We start from the raw sequence: 20,961 nt of genomic DNA on the forward strand, positions 1-20,961 counted from the left end.
GTTCCTGCTTGGTTCAGACAGAAGCGAGAGCCTGAAGGTGCCTCACATGAACACACACATATGAACACACAGTAAACGCGTGTGTTAACAGGCCAATGAAAAGCTTTAATGCCTCTGTGTTTTTATGGACTCGACTGTAAAAACTTTATTGGTGTCGTGTTGTTCTGGAGGGTTATGATGTCATCAGGCCGTGACCCCGAGCTCCGGGCTGATGAAACTACAACATCTACAGTCTGTTACAGGTAAAACGCTTCACCTGGTCACGTGACGCTGCACACGCAGAATGAAATTGAATATTAACGAGGTGCTCTGACTCTGAATGTTCATTAACAATCTGGTTAATCAATCACTCAGTGTTTTGATTGGTCGTTTAAACCAAAGTGATAATTAAATTGTTTTATTTCATCACTGTTAGACACCTGAAAACACTTGAGAGGAAAAGAATAATGAAAAGCACTGAATGAGAAGCTTAACATTTGTAGTAATAATATTAAATATATAGATTGAATAAAAAGCACTAATAAGGTTCAGTCTGAGGGTAAAATGTTGTTTTCAGAGGTTTCCAAACGAAGCAAAGTTCTATTTCAGCCGACAGAAAAGAGAAACGTGGAGAAGTAATTTGGTTTGAGGCTGTTCTGGAAACTGTTGGATTATCAACAAAGAACAGCAACATTAATTTCACGCTCGAGGAGCGTCGGCGGTTTCATCCTGTCGGCTCTGCAGAGCTCTGATTGGAGCTCAAACACCTCCAGCATCGAGCCCTGAAAGTGAACCACACAAACACGTCGAGGTGAGCAAATGTGTTTGTGTTCGTTAAGAGCTCCCTGATGAAGCTGACGAGGCCCAATCAGATCGTCACGTTTAACTACAGCAGCTCTAATACGTATTAAGTCTTTAAAACAAAGTGGAGTTTCATTATTTAATGAGACAAGAATGAGCAATTAATGTTAGACAGCTGCTTAGCTGTCCTTAGCTTAGCCCTGATAATGTCATATTAGCTTAGCCCTGATAATGTCACATTAGCTTAGCCCTGATAATGTCACATTAGCTTAGCCATGCTAAGCTTAGCCCTGATAATGTCACATTAGCTTAGCCCTGATAATGTCACATTAGCTTAGCCCTTATAATGTCATATTAGCTTAGCCATGCTAAGCTTAGCCCTGATAATGTCACATTAGCTTAGCCCTGATAATGTCACATTAGCTTAGCCCTGATAATGTCACATTAGCTTAGCCCTGATAATGTCACATTAGCTTAGCCCTGATAATGTCATATTAGCTTAGCCATGCTAAGCTTAGCCCTGATAATGTCACATTAGCTTAGCCCTGATAATGTTATATTAGTTTATCCATGCTAATGTCACATTAGTTTAGCCATGCTAATGTCACGTTAGTTTAGCCATGATAATGTCACGTTAGCTTAGCCCTGATAATGTCACGTTAGCTTAGCCCTGATAATGTTATATTAGCTTAGCCCTGCTAATGTTATATTAGCTTAGCCATGATAATGTTATTTTTTTTACTGTGAATATGTTAATAATGCTAATAATGTTATGTTACCATAGTTCCCTGCCAGCTTATCCCTGCTTATGCAATGTTGTCTTGTTTACTAAACTTATATTAGCTTAGCATAGCCCTGCTAATGTTATATTTGCTTGCCTTGGTCCACCACTTGCTGTGATCATGTTGGTTACTTAGCACTAAAAATGTCACGTTAGCTAGGGTGACCATATTTTGTTGTTGTTGTTGCACCTTTATTTGACACTGACAGGTTCGTGTCAGCTTTGCAGGTCATGCATTCTGCTTCACATGAATCCCGACACACAGACACACTTTATATCACAACAATGAGGAACCAGGAGAGCGTAGTGTTTTAGTACAGCAGCCTATTATAACGTTTGGGTTAGAGTTTTGGAGCTCCACCTTGTTAATGTAGTGTTAGCATTAGCTAATAATACATTAACTTTGTGTTCTGCAAACTGAGACAGGGAATCAAACGTAATAATCCCTTCACCCCCTCGCGGAGCTGCTTTGTCACACCTGCCCCCGGCCTTTGATAACTGCCTCTGGAAAAGGAAACAGAGCTGTGTTTAAACACGTTTAAATAAATGTCTGTGTTTGATGTGGAAATGTAATTTAGCCAGTTTTGTACAGTGAGCAGCAGAAATAAAAGGAAACCTTAACTGTCAGCATCAAAGCAGCCTCGACTGTCAGCTGCTATCTCGGGATTTACTTAAAAATTCAGCACTTGAAAGATCCATTTTTAAATGAAGGCCAGCCTCAGTTTTCCGTGCAGCTTCAGAGGAAGACGCCCCTCCCCGGAGACATTAGGGCATTAAAGGTGCCGTAATTAGCGAGCGAGCTGCCAGCTCCACATTAGCTTTTTACCGCTGCCATATGTTAGCTGCTGCTGCCGGTGTGTTCGTGGAGGGACAGAGAGACGGAGGAACAGAGGACTGTCCTCATGTGACTCAGTCATATGCTATCAATATGCTGCCATGTTTTTAATGGGCCCTCTGGTTAGAACGTGGCACGCCTCGGCTCGCCGTCTTCATTTGATTTTCTTCTCTAAGTGAGGCAGCAGGCAGCCGTCCATCACCGTGACTCTCCAGAAACTCAGCGTCCACAGTTATTATATGAAATAGCTGCTCTGAGAGGTTTGGCTTCAGGACGCAGTCCAGAAACACTGCAGGGAAAATAACTGCAGGAACACTTCACCTCCTTCACTCAGAGCGAGGGTCACCGTGTTCAGACATTCAGCATGCTGACAGGCACAGGACGCCATTTTCAACCAACAACATGTTTACATGCCAACTACAGCCGTGTCCCACCGAAGCAACCTGACTTGTAGTCCCAGGAACTAGAAGGTTGTTTTGTTTCTCTGGCGGTCTAAAGACCAGCTGACCATGTTGTTACTCTGAGGTATGCCGACAGACGGACGGACAGGCGTCATTGTAACGTCAGTATCCAGGAGCACAGTGTAGATGTGAACACTAGAGTTGATGGAGTATAATTAAAGTGCTTTATTCAGAGTCTTTAATGTCCGTTTGTTCTGGAGACGACCTCGGCGGTGATTCTGCTGCCGGTAGAAACCAGAACACCTTCGTGACACCGAAGGAAAAACACCTGAACAGAAAGCAGCTGATCCGACCTTAGCAGCTCGTCAGCGCGTGATTTTTTAACGAGCTTCGTGACCTTTTGTTTTCATTTTTAAGGTTTTATTACCTGGTGTAATCAGCTGGTTGTTTTGGAGAGGAGGAGAGCGCCTTCAGCTCCTGACTCCTAACTAAAACTCTGGACTCCACCAGCTGTAAACACACTGCAGGACTCGCTGCTGTTTCCCAGCTGGAAATCTGACGCAGACGTTCGATCTCAGACGACATCGGACAGACGTGTGAGCTGTCTGGGGTTGACGTGATTTATTGGTTTACAAACGGCGAAAAAGAGACGAGCAGTAGCAGCGAAACGGATTCAAAAGCGAGTAGCCTCAACTCGACCAATCAGACGTGCACCGCAAGACCAGACCCCCCCAAAAGTTGCAGTACTCTGGTGCTGCTTTAATCAAACTGAGCAAATCTACTGAAGCTTTAAATCATCAAGAGTTGAGTTTATCTCGCAGTAAAGACGTGCTGATCAGAGCTAGAACTGCAACAGTTGATTTATCAATTAATATTAAATTAAGCGTCAACTATTTTGCTTTTCGGTTCATTATTTTTAAAGAAAAAAAACGTCCAGCTTCTCAGATGTGAATAATTTCTGGTTTCTTTATTCTGTGACAGTAAAGTGAAGGACGTCACCAACAGCTAAGTGATTAATCAAGATTAATCGATAATGAAACGTTAGCTGTGAACCCGGCGAACGGCGGCTGAGCTCGGAGCCCTGAGGCCGTGGACCACAGACCCCCCTGTGAGGTGAGCCGGATCACAGGTCTTTGTTCTCTTGTGGTTTTTGTATTTCATCTTGTTGGTTGTTCAGATAATAACGGGGACGCTGCAGACCTCGCTGTACTGTCACCGTCACAATGTGGCCTCGTTACATATCCGTCAATATCCAAAACATTATAAATAAAACATTATTAATTAATGTATTTGAAAGTGTTTGGAGAACCTTTAACTGTTAAAACCTATCTTAGATAATAAATATTTAGTAAAACACAAAGAGCACGTACAAACACATGAAGTAATCCATACTGGCATGTTCGTGATAATACAGACATAGTAGAATAATGTGAAATATAATGTTAGGCTATAGATAAAAAATGTATGCCTTCAGAAATATTAAACTTCCTGTTAGCACATTTCAGAGTAAATGTCCATATATGTAAACAGTTGTGTTGCTGAGCCTCGTCGGTTCAGAGCGCCGGCGTTTTCCAGGAGGAGGTCACGAAGCCCCCCCACCCCCTCACCCCCACCTCTGGTGAGATTCAGTGAAGCCCTCGACCACAAAAGCCTGTTTAAGCCTGTCACTTTCCCATCGCTCCCAGTCCGGCTGCCAAGCCAGAGACATCTGATTTAGGGAATAATAAAATACAGAAAAATGGTTTTCCCATAATTACAGACTCCGTTATCTCGGCACGAGAGACGGGGAGAAGAAAAGAGCAGATTCCACAGCGAGCCTCGGCCTGTTAGAGGACATAAAAAGAATGTGAAAGTGTTTCTGGCTGATCTGAACCTGATGTGTTTCTGAGGGAACGCTGAGCGAGCAGCTTTCTGACAGGAACCAGCGCTGCCGAAGCTTCAGCTCATCGAATCCTGTTCGAAGACCAGTTTGACGTGTTTCTGCAGGGATGATGTCACCACAACGCTGTCTGTCTGTACTACCTGTGTGTACTACCTGTGTACTTACTCAGCAAACAAAATTACACACATGTATACGGAGGTTGTGATTGTTGCTCTCCTAATTATTTGTGTATTTTACTGCAGCCTATCTATTTATTATGTAATGTTACCACTTACTGTGTACTTAATATGTACTTTATATCTTTTTGTGTGTATTGTATTGTTTTTATTAATTGTATTGTATGTATTTTGTATTTTATGTGTGTTGTATTGTTTATTGTATTGTTTTTATTACATGTATGTATTATCAATAACTAATTTCACATTTTATTTAATAATGTAGATAATAATAATGGAAAAAAGATAACAGATTATATTTTCAGAACATTGTATCTCTGCTTTTTGGGCTAAATATGGAAAATACATATTTGATTTTAAGTTGAGTAGTTCAAATCAATCATCAGTCAGAGTAGCAGATTATTATTGTGTTGGGTGAGCTGAGTGCAGATCCCTGTAAATTCAGGTCCTGACCCCCCCCTCCTCTCCACAGCAGCATTCGCAGAGCGGACTTCTAAAAGTGCTGCGGGACGAGGTTTTACACAGAGAGTCTGGCAGGGAACAGAAACCAGCGAGAATCTGGCAGCAGAGACCAGAATCCAGAGCGGAGTCCTGGAGGACTGTGGTTAGGTGTCGGTTCTGAAGGTGGAACTGAACCCTGCATTTATCTCCGTTTAGAACAATGTGGGTGAGATCCCTCCCTTCCTCGAGGAGGCCTCAGCAGGAAGGTGTGGCATTAGGAGCTGGAGCTGGATGTGAGCTGAGGCTTGGCTGGGGGACAGACTGCAGACCGGAGGGGGGTTGGAGGGGGTTTCTGGGTCGCTGTGGAGAGAGTCCTGGAACAGGATGGAAGGAGTGCGGCGCAGGGCGGCGCTCCAAGCTGTCAGCGGGCTCTTGACGGAGCGCTGTGAGGTGGATGGGGCCCTCGCGAGGCCTCTCAGCACATAATTGCATCCAAAAGGTTGTTGTCAGCTCGCCAGCTGAGCTGCGACTCTGCAGAGCTGCAGGACGATTCTGTAGATCCAAAACACAAAGTGTGAATGTTCTGATGACGCTCAGCAGCAGCACCACGTGGGCAGAACTCACATCCCACAGGACAGTAACAGTACCAATACAACATGTACAGATACTACAGTACCAGTCCTGTATTTAAAATCCTACTGAAGTTAAGGTACTAAGGTGTAGTCAGCTAAATGTACTTAAAGTGTTAAAAGTAAAAGTACACATGACTGATATTATGAATTACATTATTAATTAACCAGCATGTTAGTGTTTTAACTACTTTATATACAGTTAGCTGGTTTTAACTACTATATATACAGTTAGCTGGTTTTACCTACTTTATATACAGTTAGCTGGTTTTAACTACTATATATACAGTTAGCTGGTTTTAACTACTATATATACAGTTAGCTGGTTTTAACTACTTTATATACAGTTAGCTGGTTTTAACTACTTTATATACAGTTAGCTGGTTTTAACTACTTTATATACAGTTAGCTGGTTTTAACTACTTTATATACAGTTAGCTAGTTTTAACTCTATATATACAGTTAGCTAGTTTTAACTCTATATATACAGTTAGCTGGTTTTAACTACTTTATATACAGTTAGCTAGTTTTAACTCTATATATACAGTTAGCTAGTTTTAACTCTATATATACAGTTAGCTGGTTTTAACTACTTTATATACAGTCGGTTGGTTTTAACTACTTAAAGTACAGTCGGCTAGTTTATACTACTTTATATACAGTCGGCTAGTTTATACTACTATATATACAGTTAGCTGGTTTTAACTACTATATATACAGTTAGCTGGTTTTAACTACTTTATATACAGTTAGCTGGTTTTAACTACTTTATATACAGTTAGCTGGTTTTAACTACTTTATATACAGTTAGCTGGTTTTACCTACTTTATATACAGTTAGCTGGTTTTACCTACTTTATATACAGTTAGCTGGTTTTACCTACTTTATATACAGTTAGCTGGTTTTACCTACTTTATATACAGTTAGCTGGTTTTAACTACTTTATATACAGTTAGCTGGTTTTAACTACTTTATATACAGTTAGCTGGTTTTAACTACTTTATATACAGTTAGCTGGTTTTAACTACTTTATATACAGTTAGCTGGTTTTACCTACTTTATATACAGTTAGCTAGTTTTAACTCTATATATACAGTTAGCTAGTTTTAACTCTATATATACAGTTAGCTGGTTTTAACTACTATATATACAGTCGGTTGGTTTTAACTACTTAAAGTACAGTCGGCTAGTTTATACTACTATATATACAGTCGGCTAGTTTATACTACTTTATATACAGTTAGCTAGTTTATACTACTATATATACAGTTAGCTAGTTTATACTACTATATATACAGTTAGCTAGTTTATACTACTATATATACAGTTAGCTGGTTTTAACTACTTTATATACAGTCGGTTGTTTTTACCTACTTTATATACAGTCTGCTAGTTTTAATTACTTAAAGTACAGTCTGCTAGTTTTAATTACTTAACGTACAGTCGGCTAGTTTTAACTACTTAACGTACAGTCGGCTAGCTTTAACTAGTGATAGTGCAGTGGATAAGACGCATGCATTTGGTGTGAGAGACCCAGGTTTGAATCCACTGTGACACACCATTGTGTCCCTGAGCAAGACACTTAACCCAGAGTTGCTCCAGAGGCGTGCGACCTCTGATATATATAGCAATTGTAAGTCGCTTTGGATAAAAGCGTCAGCTAAATGAATACATCTAATGTAATGTAATACTTAACGTACAGTCTGCCAGTTTTAACTACTGTGCAGTTACTACTTTGTATACTGTTAGCTAGTTTAATCCAGTGGTTCCCAAGTTGTGGGTCAGGTCCCTCCAAAGTGACCAGATGAGAATGGGTAAAATTCAGGAAGGGGGGCTACCGGTACATTCAGTGTCGATGAACATCAGTACACGTGAAAATCAAAACACAACACTAAAATTAATTATTTCATGTGTTCATGAAGTTTGTTATTAGTAAAAACACAACACCTGTGGATATGTAACAGTGGGTAAATCATGATCTTTTACCTATTTTTTAATTTTTGTTTTATTCATTTAAGTGTCACATCCTGTCTGCGCAATCTGCGTCAGATCTCTCCGCCGTGGCTGCCTGAAGCTGCACTTTCCCTGTCCTCGCGACTGTAACTTCCACTAACCACAAGAAAACAAAAAGGGGAGAAGAGCATGATGTTACTTTGTGGCTGTAACAACACTGTTGACACAATGTACAGATAACCCGCAACCCTGCTGGAGCAAGAGAACTATACAACAATCAGTGTTTAATGATTAATTAGGCTTTAATCAAAATTCATGTTAGGTCTAATTTTCGGGACAAACCTGACAGGAGTCGGGACAACTGCTTATAATTCGGGACTGTCCCTAATTATAAGCAGTTGTCCCGAGGGGTTGTGAGGTGATTAATGGGAGAGGGAAGAAGAAGAAACAGAATTCTGTCACATAAATCTGCTTTCAGTGAGAAGTTTAGAGGAGAAATGTCTGGTGGAACTGATACATGACGAGTGTATGTATGTATATATATATATATATATAAAATTTGGAGTTGTAGTGTCCTGACTGATCACACACTTAACATTTAGAGAGCTCATTAGTGACGTATATTCAGCCGTAAACACAAACACAGTGTTTGTTATTTTAAACATCTTCTGAATGTTCCCTAAAATCTAAATTAATTTTCTTTGATTAGTCATTAAAATAAATGAAGCTTCAGTTTCATGTCAGGCGTGTGAAAAATAACAGATGTCCGTTGAGCATGATCTCCTGGCTGCTAAAAGTGCTGATCAGTAGATGTTTGATCATGTGAATCTAACTGTCCCCATGTGTTCACAGAAAAAACAAATCACATGAAACATGTGCAACATCTTTTCTTCTTACAACATAAAAAATAATATTACTGTTGTGCAGCTTCTCTGTGAGTATATATTTAATCAGGTCATCTCACTGGGATCCAGAGAGACCTGAGGACAGCAGATAGACACAGAATAAAAGGACAGTTAGACATCTCTACATCTGAAGAGGAGGGTTGATATCATCTGTGAAACTGGGCTGAGATCAGGTGACTGTGAAGGCCGCAGCATTTTATTCCCATCATGCTCTTCCTTGTCAAACCGCTCAGGGAGCTCTGCTGCATGACAGATATCATTTCTCCTTTTACTAATAATTTAAACACATTGCTTTGACAAAACACAGTGTTTCCATCAGACGTGTGATTCTCTGCTTCAGTCTGTACTCAGATTTCTGCTTCTGTTTTTCCACTGTTAGCGCAGGCGGTGTTAAAATAATGTAGCATTTATTTTCATAATCGTGATTGTTTCGATGACCGGTCGGATTTGATTTGATTTTCATGATGTAAAATCTTTCTGTGAAAACGTCTTTCAAAATGATGATGATTTTATGTATTTATACATAAATATTTATATTAAACACATTTTAAATCTCTCTCCGCTTTGACTGCATGGTGTTTTTAGTGTTGAATCATAAAAAGATGCAGCTTTGTCACCTTCTGCCTCGTGTAGCCGGCTGATTGAAATCCCTCCTATGTGTAATGAATATGTTTGTTTCCTTTTAACCCTCCGACCTGAACTAAACGATCCTTTGTGTTGGAACTCGCCGCGTCTCTGAGGAGTTTTCAGTTAATAAGGTCAGGATCAGGACGGATCCGTCACCTTGGAGGACTCGCCTCCTGAGCGGTTAATATGGTGTGATGGCCGACATCTTGGCCTGCCAGATGTCATTATTACACTGAGGACGGAGCGCCGGCGTGCCGTGAATATTCCTCCACCTCATTACTGAGCCTCCGTCCTGACGATCATCCGCTCTGACACTATCATTATGAATAATTATCATCTCGGCTCACTTTCTGCTAAAAGTCACATTTTCCTTTAAATATTCCTGCGATGTCTAACGTGAGGATGAATCTGAAGTGACTTCTATGAAGATGTTGATTTATCAAACTTTTCCTTTGTGTCTGCAGACTCTTCTTCTGTTGGTGAAAAATAAACACTTTTTACATGTTTTCACTGATCGGCCTTTTTGTATCGTGGAAAACTTAGTGTCAGGAGGCTCCGATATTACCATTTAAATGATGCGTCCAGGGCTGCATGCAGACTGCAGGCCAGGTTTTTGCTCAGATGTGTCTGATGTGTTTCTGACAGTGTGAACAGGTCACATGGATTTGAGCCACTTCCATATGTGGTCCAAATCAGATCCAGGTCTGATTGTTTGAAATGTGACCTCAGTCTGGACGTCAGATCGGAGTTCACGCGACTCTGACGTCGCTCTGAGCGAAGAAGCTGCTGTCTTTCTCCATCTGCTCACAGATTCACTTTCTTCCACCTGAAACCCACCTGGTCTCCAGCTCCCTGCTGAGTCACCTGCCTGTCCAGGTGGAAGCAGCAGAGAGAGAGAGGTGTTGTGCAGACCCAGAAACAGACATTTGTCATAAATCAGGAGGAAACCAGGAGGGTTAGTATGAGCTAACCTCTGAGGCTCCATGTTTCCTCCTGGACGACAGCGTTTATTCTTCTGCGGGTCACTTTCAGTTCAGTCTGATGTGGGCTGATTTATATTTAGCACAAACTATTGTCTCATGTTCACAAGTTCTGGATCTTAAATGCGGAATACAAAATAGTTTTGGAGCAGAAGCTGATTTGTCTCCATCTGATAATCAGATATACAGTATATACAGTATATGCAGTATATGCAGTACAGTGCCGGGTGTGTCTCCGGCCTCTGACTGCAGTATCTCTGTGTACTTATATACAGTATATGCAGTATATGCAGTACAGTGCCGGGTGTGCCTCCGGCCTCTGACTGCAGTATCTCTGTGTACTTATATGCAGTATATGCAGTACAGTGCCGGGTGTGCCTCCGGCCTCTGACTGCAGTATCTCTGTGTACTTATATATAGTATATGCAGTATATACAGTATATACAGTATATGCAGTATATGCAGTACAGTGCCGGGTGTGCCTCCGGCCTCTGACTGCAGTATCTCTGTGTACTTATATATAGTATATGCAGTATATACAGTATATACAGTATATGCAGTATATGCAGTACAGTGCCGGGTGTGCCTCCGGCCTCTGACTGCAGTATCTCTGTGTACTTATATACAGTATATGCAGTATATGCAGTACAGTGCCGGGTGTGCCTCCGGCCTCTGACTGCAGTATCTCTGTGTACTTATATACAGTATATGCAGTACAGTGCCGGGTGTGCCTCCGGCCTCTGACTGCAGTATCTCTGTGTACTTATATACAGTATATGCAGTACAGTGCCGGGTGTGCCTCCGGCCTCTGACTGCAGTATCTCTGTGTACTTATATACAGTATATGCAGTATATGCAGTACAGTGCCGGGTGTGCCTCCGGCCTCTGACTGCAGTATCTCTGTGTACTTATATATAGTATATGCAGTATATACAGTATATGCAGTATATGCAGTACAGTGCCGGGTGTGCCTCCGGCCTCTGACTGCAGTATCTCTGTGTACTTATATACAGTATATGCAGTATATGCAGTACAGTGCCGGGTGTGCCTCCGGCCTCTGACTGCAGTATCTCTGTGTACTTATATGCAGTATATGCAGTACAGTGCCGGGTGTGCCTCCGGCCTCTGACTGCAGTATCTCTGTGTACTTATATGCAGTATATGCAGTACAGTGCCGGGTGTGCCTCCGGCCTCTGACTGCAGTATCTCTGTGTACTTATATATAGTATATGCAGTATATGCAGTATATGCAGTACAGTGCCGGGTGTGCCTCCGGCCTCTGACTGCAGTATCTCTGTGTACTTATATACAGTATATGCAGTATATGCAGTACAGTGCCGGGTGTGCCTCCGGCCTCTGACTGCAGTATCTCTGTGTACTTATATACAGTATATGCAGTATATGCAGTACAGTGCCGGGTGTGCCTCCGGCCTCTGACTGCAGTATCTCTGTGTACTTATATGCAGTATATGCAGTACAGTGCCGGGTGTGCCTCCGGCCTCTGACTGCAGTATCTCTGTGTACTTATATGCAGTATATGCAGTACAGTGCCGGGTGTGCCTCCGGCCTCTGACTGCAGTATCTCTGTGTACTTATATGCAGTATATGCAGTACAGTGCCGGGTGTGCCTCCGGCCTCTGACTGCAGTATCTCTGTGTACTTATATGCAGTATATGCAGTACAGTGCCGGGTGTGCCTCCGGCCTCTGACTGCAGTATCTCTGTGTACTTATATGCAGTATATGCAGTACAGTGCCGGGTGTGCCTCCGGCCTCTGACTGCAGTATCTCTGTGTACTTATATGCAGTATATGCAGTACAGTGCCGGGTGTGCCTCCGGCCTCTGACTGCAGTATCTCTGTGTACTTATATGCAGTATATGCAGTACAGTGCCGGGTGTGCCTCCGGCCTCTGACTGCAGTATCTCTGTGTACTTATATGCAGTATATGCAGTACAGTGCCGGGTGTGCCTCCGGCCTCTGACTGCAGTATCTCTGTGTACTTATATGCAGTATATGCAGTACAGTGCCGGGTGTGCCTCCGGCCTCTGACTGCAGTGTTGCAGTGAAACCTGATTAGAACGTGTTCTCTGTAATTTCCCTTTTCTGTCTGTAATTAACTTCAGCTGCTGTGTTTTAACTTCGTTACAGCACAACGACCATCTGAGGACCTGATGGGCCGCTAACGAGCTCCAGGATTAAAGTCTCTCTGCCGGAAACTCACGGGAGGAAACACCTGACCGCTACACATTCTGGACTTCCTGTTCCTCCTGGTCACTACAGTGTCTTTCTCACATACTCCACACTTTAACGCTGTAGCGTGCTCAGGATCAGGACCGTAGGACCGTAGCGTGCTCAGGATCAGGACCGTAGGACCGTAGCGTGCTCAGGATCAGGCCCATAGGACCGTAACGTACTCAGGATCAGGCCCATAGGACCGTAACGTACTCAGGATCAGGCCCATAGGACCGTAACATGCTCAGGATCAGGACCGTAGGACCATAGCGTGCTCAGGATCAGGCCCATAGGACCGTAACGTACTCAGGATCAGGACCGTAGGACCGTAGCGTGCTCAGGATCAGGACCGTAGGACCGTAACGTACTCAGGATCAGGACCGTAGGACCGTAGCGTGTTCAGGATCAGGACCGTAGGACCGTAGCGTGCTCAGGATCAGGACCGTAGGACCGTAACGTGTTCAGGATCAGGACCGTAGGACCGTAGCGTGCTCAGGATCAGGACCGTAGGACCGTAGGACCGTAACGTGTTCAGGATCAGGACCGTAGGACCGTAGCGTGATCAGGATCAGGACCGTAGGACCGTAGCGTGATCAGGAACGTAGGACCATAACGTGTTCAGGATCAGGACCGTAGGACAGTAGCGTGCTCAGGATCAGGCCCGTAACATGCTCAGGATCAGGACTGTAGGACCGTAGCGTGCTCAGGATCATGCCCATAGGACCGTAACGTACTCAGGATCAGGACCATAGGACCGTAGCGTGCTCAGGATCAGGACCGTATCATGCTCAGGATCAGGACCGTAGGACCGTAGCGTGCTCAGGATCAGGACCGTAGGACCGTAGCGTGTTCAGGATCAGGACCGTAGGACCGTAACATACTCAGGATCAGGACCGTAGCATGCTCAGGATCAGGACCGTAGGACCGTAACGTACTCAGGATCAGGACCGTAGCGTGCTCAGGATCAGGCCCATAGGACCGTAACGTGCTCAGGATCTGGACCGTAGGACCGTAACGTGTTCAGGATCAGGACCGTAGGACCGTAGCGTGTTCAGGATCAGGACCGTAGGACCGTAGCGTGTTCAGGATCAGGACCGTAGGACCGTAGCGTGATCAGGATCAGGACCGTAGGACCGTAGCGTGATCAGGAACGTAGGACCATAACGTGTTCAGGACCAGGACCGTAGGACAGTAGCGTGCTCAGGATCAGGCCCGTAACATGCTCAGGATCAGGACTGTAGGACCGTAGCGTGCTCAGGATCATGCCCATAGGACCGTAACGTACTCAGGATCAGGACCGTAGCGTGCTCAGGATCAGGCCCATAGGACCGTAGCATGCTCAGGATCAGGACCGTAGGACCGTAGCATGCTCAGGATCAGGACCTTAGGACCGTAACGTACTCAGGATCAGGACCGTAGCGTGCTCAGGATCAGGCCCATAGGACCGTAACGTGCTCAGGATCTGGACCGTAGGACCGTAACGTGTTCAGGATCAGGACCGTAGGACCGTAGCGTGATCAGGATCAGGACCGTAGGACCGTAGCGTGATCAGGAACGTAGGACCATAACGTGTTCAGGATCAGGACCGTAGGACAGTAGCGTGCTCAGGATCAGGCCCGTAACATGCTCAGGATCAGGACTGTAGGACCGTAGCGTGCTCAGGATCATGCCCATAGGACCGTAACGTACTCAGGATCAGGACCATAGGACCGTAGCGTGCTCAGGATCAGGACCGTATCATGCTCAGGATCAGGACCGTAGGACCGTAGCGTGCTCAGGATCAGGACCGTAGGACCGTAGCGTGTTCAGGATCAGGACCGTAGGACCGTAACATACTCAGGATCAGGACCGTAGCATGCTCAGGATCAGGACCGTAGGACCGTAACGTACTCAGGATCAGGACCGTAGCGTGCTCAGGATCAGGCCCATAGGACCGTAACGTGCTCAGGATCTGGACCGTAGGACCGTAACGTGTTCAGGATCAGGACCGTAGGACCGTAGCGTGTTCAGGATCAGGACCGTAGGACCGTAGCGTGATCAGGATCAGGACCGTAGGACAGTAGCGTGCTCAGGATCAGGCCCGTAACATGCTCAGGATCAGGACTGTAGGACCGTAGCGTGCTCAGGATCATGCCCATAGGACCGTAACGTACTCAGGATCAGGACCGTAGCATGCTCAGGATCAGGACCGTAGGACCGTAGCATGCTCAGGATCAGGACCGTAGGACCGTAACGTACTCAGGATCAGGACCGTAGCGTGCTCAGGATCAGGCCCATAGGACCGTAGCATGCTCAGGATCAGGACCGTAGGACCGTAGCATGCTCAGGATCAGGACCGTAGGACCGTAACGTACTCAGGATCAGGACCGTAGCGTGCTCAGGATCAGGCCCATAGGACCGTAACGTGCTCAGGATCTGGACCGTAGGACCGTAACGTGTTCAGGATCAGGACCGTAGGACCGTAGCGTGCTCAGGATCAGGACCGTAGGACCGTAACGTGTTCAGGATCAGGACCGTAGGACCGTAGCGTGATCAGGAACGTAGGACCATAACGTGTTCAGGACCAGGACCGTAGGACAGTAGCGTGCTCAGGATCAGGCCCGTAACATGCTCAGGATCAGGACTGTAGGACCGTAGCGTGCTCAGGATCATGCCCATAGGACCGTAACGTACTCAGGATCAGGACCGTATCATGCTCAGGATCAGGACCGTAGGACCCTAGCGTGCTCAGGATCAGGACCGTAGGACCGTAACATACTCAGGATCAGGACCGTAACATACTCAGGATCAGGACCGTAGCATGCTCAGGATCAGGACCGTAGGACCGTAGCATGCTCAGGATCAGGACCGTAGGACCGTAACGTACTCAGGATCAGGACCGTAGCGTGCTCAGGATCAGGCCCATAGGACCGTAACGTGCTCAGGATCTGGACCGTAGCGTGCTCAGGATCAGGCCCATAGGACTGTAGTGTGCTCAGGATAAGGCCCGTAGGACCGTAGCGTGCTCAGGATCAGGACTGTAGCGTGCTCAGGATCAGAACCGTAGGAACGTAGTGTGCTCAGGATCAGGACCGTAGCGTGCTCAGGACCAGGACTGTAGCGTACTCAGTATAAAGCCCGTAGGACCGTAACATACTCAGGATCAGGACCGTAGCGTGCTCAGGATCAGGACCGTAGGACCGTAGCGTGCTCAGGATAAGCCCCGTAGGACCGTAACGTACTCAGGATCAGGACCGTAGCATGCTCAGGATCAGGACCGTAGGACCGTAGCGTGCTCAGGATCAGGACCGTAGGACCGTAACATACTCAGGATCAGGACCGTAGCATGCTCAGGATCAGGACCGTAGGACCGTAGCATGCTCAGGATCAGGACCGTAGCGTGCTCAGGATCAGGCCCGTAGGACCGTAGCGTGCTCAGGATCAGGACCGTAGCGTGCTCAGGATCAGGACCGTAGCGTGCTCAGGATCAGGACCGTAGCGTGCTCAGGATCAGAACCGTGGGACCGTAGCGTGCTCAGGATCAGAACCGTGGGACCGTAGCGTGCTCAGGACCAGGACTGTAGCGTGCTCAGGATCAGAACCGTAGGACCGTAGCGTGCTCAGGACCGTAGCGTGCTCAGGATCAGAACCGTAGGACCGTAGCGTGCTCAGGACCAGGACCGTAGCGTACTCAGGACCAGGACAGTAGCGTGCTCAGGACCAGGACCGTAGTGTACTCAGGACCAGGACAGTAGCGTGCTCAGGATCAGGACTGTGCCTGGCAGCTGAGCGCAGGACTGATGTGGACTGACGAACCATTGATTTCTCCACCCGAGCTGACGTGTGTGGCTGAAGCTGCCAATGCTAATTAATTAGCATCTCATTTTCTTGAGCGAGGGCATGACAGGAAATGGGAGCTGGAGCATGATGGTGTCCCCCCTCCTCCCCCCTCCTCGCCTGGGAGGCTCCCACTAATTGGGTCAGGATCATTGACTCCTTCAGGATCAGGGGACCGATAATAAATAGAGGAGGAGGATGGAGCTGTGATGAAGTGAAGCGACAGCGCCTACAGCTGCTCTGAGATCAGCTCTGACCGCAGCAGAGAAGAAGTTTCAGTGAGGATCTGGAAATGTCAGCAGGAGGATCTTTGGATTATAATACTGACAACACAGATTATATAAACTATTATATTAAAGAATGAAATTTTGGCTTTATCTGGTAAACCTTCAGCTACTAAAGGTTCAGACGCAGGTTTGCAGATCAGACCAGCAGAAACACTTTAATAAACCTCATAACAAACATTTGACTCTTTCAACATTATCATTGTTTTAGAGTACTAATTTAAACTGCTAGCAAGGCTGTAACACAAAGAAAAAAGAAGTCACTTTGAATCTCAGATGCCTTGTTCAGAGAACATTTTACCTTGTTTACACTGTTTTACAATTTTAATATTGTCTACATTGACGGTGTTTCATAGTTACAGGGCACGGTCACTGTAAATGTAGGTGAAAAAGGCGGTCCTTAAAGAGCTGGTATTCTGCTCATTTTCAGGGTCAAAATCTTATTTAGAGGTTGTACCAGAGCAGGTTTACATGGTTATATTTTTGTCATACTGCACATTGCTGCAGCTCCTCTTTTCAGCCTGTGTTGAAGGCTTCGTTTTAGCTATGGAGTGATGCATCTTGTCTCTAAATGATCTTTGTTGGGAGTTGCACATGCTCATTTCCTAGTTAAGGACTACTAGCCAATCAGAAGCAGAGAAGGGCCGTAACGTGTTCAGGATCAGGACCGTAGGACCGTAACGTGTTCAGGATCAGGACCGTAGGGCCGTAGCGTGCTCAGGACCAGGACCGTAGGACCGTAGCGTGCTCAGGACCAGGACCGTAGGACCGTAGCGTGCTCAGGCTCAGGACCGTAGGACCGTAGCGTGCTCAGGATCAGGACCGTAGGACCGTAGCGTGCTCAGGATCAGGACCGTAGCGTGCTCAGGCTCAGGACCGTAGCGTGCTCAGGCTCAGGACCGTAGGACCGTAGCGTGCTCAGGATCAGGACCGTAGCGTGCTCAGGATCAGGACCGTAGCGTGCTCAGGCTCAGGACCGTAGGACCGTAGCGTGCTCAGGATCAGGACCGTAGCGTGCTCAGGACCATGGCGTGCTCAGGATCAGGACCGTAGGACCGTAGCGTGCTCAGGATCAGGACCGTAGCGTGCTCAGGATCAGGACCGTAGGACCGTAGCGTGCTCAGGATCAGGACCGTAGCGTGCTCAGGATCAGGACCGTAGCGTGCTCAGGATCAGGACCGTAGCGTGCTCAGGATCAGGACCGTAGCGTGCTCAGGACCATGGCGTGCTCAGGATCAGGACCGTAGGGCCGTAGCGTGCTCAGTATCAGGACCGTAGGGCCGTAGCGTGCTCAGGATCAGGACCGTAGGGCCGTAGCGTGCTCAGGATCAGGACCGTAGGGCCGTAGCGTGCTCAGGACCAGGACCGTAGGACCGTAGCGTGTTCAGGATCAGGACCGTAGGACCGTAGCGTGCTCAGGCTCAGGACCGTAGGACCGTAGCGTGCTCAGGATCAGGACCGTAGGACCATAGTGTGCTCAGGATTAGGACTGTAGCGAAGAAGGGCGGGTCAGCGAGAAGCTGGTAAACATCTCGGGTTCAGCTGTACATGTTGCTCCAGCTTGGCAACATGGACTGGAGCGAGAGTTTCAGAGCGGTGAGTTATTAATCTGTAACAAAAGGATCTTTCATCCATAAAGTTTTAACTGAGCTCTGTCTCCAGGAACAACTTTATGTCCACTGACTGCCTGGAGGGTAGCTAGTGTTTGGAAGGGAGAGGAGAGCTGTAGAGGAGTAGCCGCTTGGCGAGGACGTCACCTATTACATGCACAAAAAGGTATATAAGTCAATAAAGGAGAGGGAAAAATACCTCCTCTTTAAGGTTTGTTTTATGTGGGAGTGATCGAAGATAAGTCCCGAGATTCCGGGCGATGCCGTCCTGAGTTATTATATCTTTAATGCGTCTCGGGGTTGTTGGGCCCCCGTATGATAATTCAGTTTTATCTGAGTTTATCATCAGAGGGCCAACAGCTCTCAGTGAACATCTCCATCTCTGTGTGCGGCGTTCTGTGCTCTGTAAACATGAAACAACACATGTCAGCTGTTCCAGGAGTGTTAAAGGACTTCTGAACATGTAGCAGAGAAAATTGGTGAGTAGCTGGTGGTAAAGAAACACCTTGTAGGTGTAGAGAGCTGTTTACTGTGGTTCACCACCCAGACCTGGTACCCGCTGATCACATGACGGGCCCCGCCTGTCCAGGGGTCAGTGCAGAGGTTTGTTTTCTCTGCTGTCGAAGGTCGGCCAGACATGGAGACTGAAATCTGAAGCCTGTGGATGTTTTGTGGTGAACGACGGGAGGAAGAAATAGAACGGCTAAGTGAAGGTACACTTCAGAGAGTCTGGTTTCCCTCACCACATCGTCACAATGCCAGTACACAACACAGGGACATATTGAAGCCAGACCCCCACAGACCGAGAGCTCCACACGAAGCCACAACAAAGACCTGCAAACTTCACAGAGTCCATTATGAGCCTCAGCCAGGACTGAAATAAAACTAGCACAGACCAGAATCATAAAAAACTACAATCCAAAAGTGTCTTCATGTGGGCAACCGGGACTCACAGACATGGAGAGATTCTGCAGCAGTCATCAGATCTGTTATCACAGAGCCCAGGATTCCTCTCTGCCTGTAGGAACAAACTGAGGGCTGAGGAGCACACCATCAGGAAGTCAAATTTACCATTTACCGCTTTCAGCAACTTAACTACCACTTACACCAACTTAGCAATTTAGCTACCACTTTCAGCAACTTAACAACCGCTTTCAGCAACCTGGCAACTTAGCTATCACTTTCACCAACTTAGCTATCACTTTCACCAACTTAGCAACCGCTTTCAGCAACCTGGTAACTTAGCTATCACTTTCACCAACTTAGCTACCGCTTTCAGCAACTTAACTACCACTTACACCAACTTAGCAATTTAGCTACCACTTTCAGCATCATAGCTACCACTTTCACCAACTTAGCTAACGCTTTCAACAACCTGGCAACTTAGCTACCACTTTCACCAACTTAACAACCGCTTTCAGCAACCTGGCAACTTAGCTATCACTTTCACCAACTTAGCTACCGCTTTCACCAACTTAACAACCGCTTTCAGCAACCTGGCAACTTAGCTATCACTTTCAACAACTTAGCTATCACTTTCAACAACTTAGCTATCACTTTCACCAACTTAGCAACCGCTTTCAGCAACCTGGTAACTTAGCTATCACTTTCACCAACTTAGCAAACGCTTTCAGCAACCTGGTAACTTAGCTATCACTTTTAACAACTTAGCAACCGCTTTCAGCAACCTGGTAACTTAGCTATCACTTTCACCAACTTAGCAACCGCTTTCAGCAACCTGGTAACTTAGCTACCACTTTTACCAACTTAGCAAACGCTTTCAGCAACCTGGTAACTTAGCTATCACTTTCACCAACTTAGCTACCGCTTTCAGAAACTTAGCAACCGCTTTCAGCAACCTGGCAACTTAGCTACCACTTTTAGCAACTTAGCAACCGCTTTCAACAACCTGGTAACTTAGCTATCACTTTCACCAACTTAGCAACCGCTTTCAGCAACCTGGTAACTTAGCTACCGCTTTCAGCAACTTAGCAACCGCTTTCAGCAACCTGGCAACTTAGCTATCACTTTCACCAACTTAGCAACCGCTTTCAGCAACCTGGTAACTTAGCTACTGCTTTCAGCAACTTAGCAACCGCTTTCAGCAACCTGGCAACTTAGCTACCACTTTTAGCAACTTAGCAACCGCTTTCAGCAACCTGGTAACTTAGCTATCACTTTCACCAACTTAGCAACCGCTTTCAGCAACCTGGTAACTTAGCTACCGCTTTCAGCAACTTAGCAACCGCTTTCAGCAACCTGGCAACTTAGCTATCACTTTCACCAACTTAGCTACCGCTTTCAGCAACTTAGCTACCACTTTCAGCTACTTAGCAACTTAGCTATCATTTTCACAAGCTTAGCAATGCAGCAAAAATGTTCACCAACTTAGCAACTGCTTTCAAAATGCAATCTGATGCAGGGCAATAAGAATATGAGAATAACTGATAATAGAGGATATTTATTGGACCACAAAGACCTCACACTAACTGGTCTGGACCACTAGCTTCAGCGCCCCCTAGTGGTCAGGGGACAGACCCCCCCCCCCCCGCTCCAACGTAGCTGATCTAAACGATCGGCTTGTTATCGATCAGCTTCCGGTGATCATCTGAATCAAAAACAGATCTGA

Source organism: Micropterus salmoides, unplaced genomic scaffold (assembly GCF_014851395.1).
Source record: "Micropterus salmoides isolate LMB-PRFRI ecotype aquatic unplaced genomic scaffold, ASM1485139v1 Ms_hic_scaffold_15, whole genome shotgun sequence".
Taxonomy (NCBI): Eukaryota; Metazoa; Chordata; class Actinopteri; order Centrarchiformes; family Centrarchidae; genus Micropterus; species Micropterus salmoides.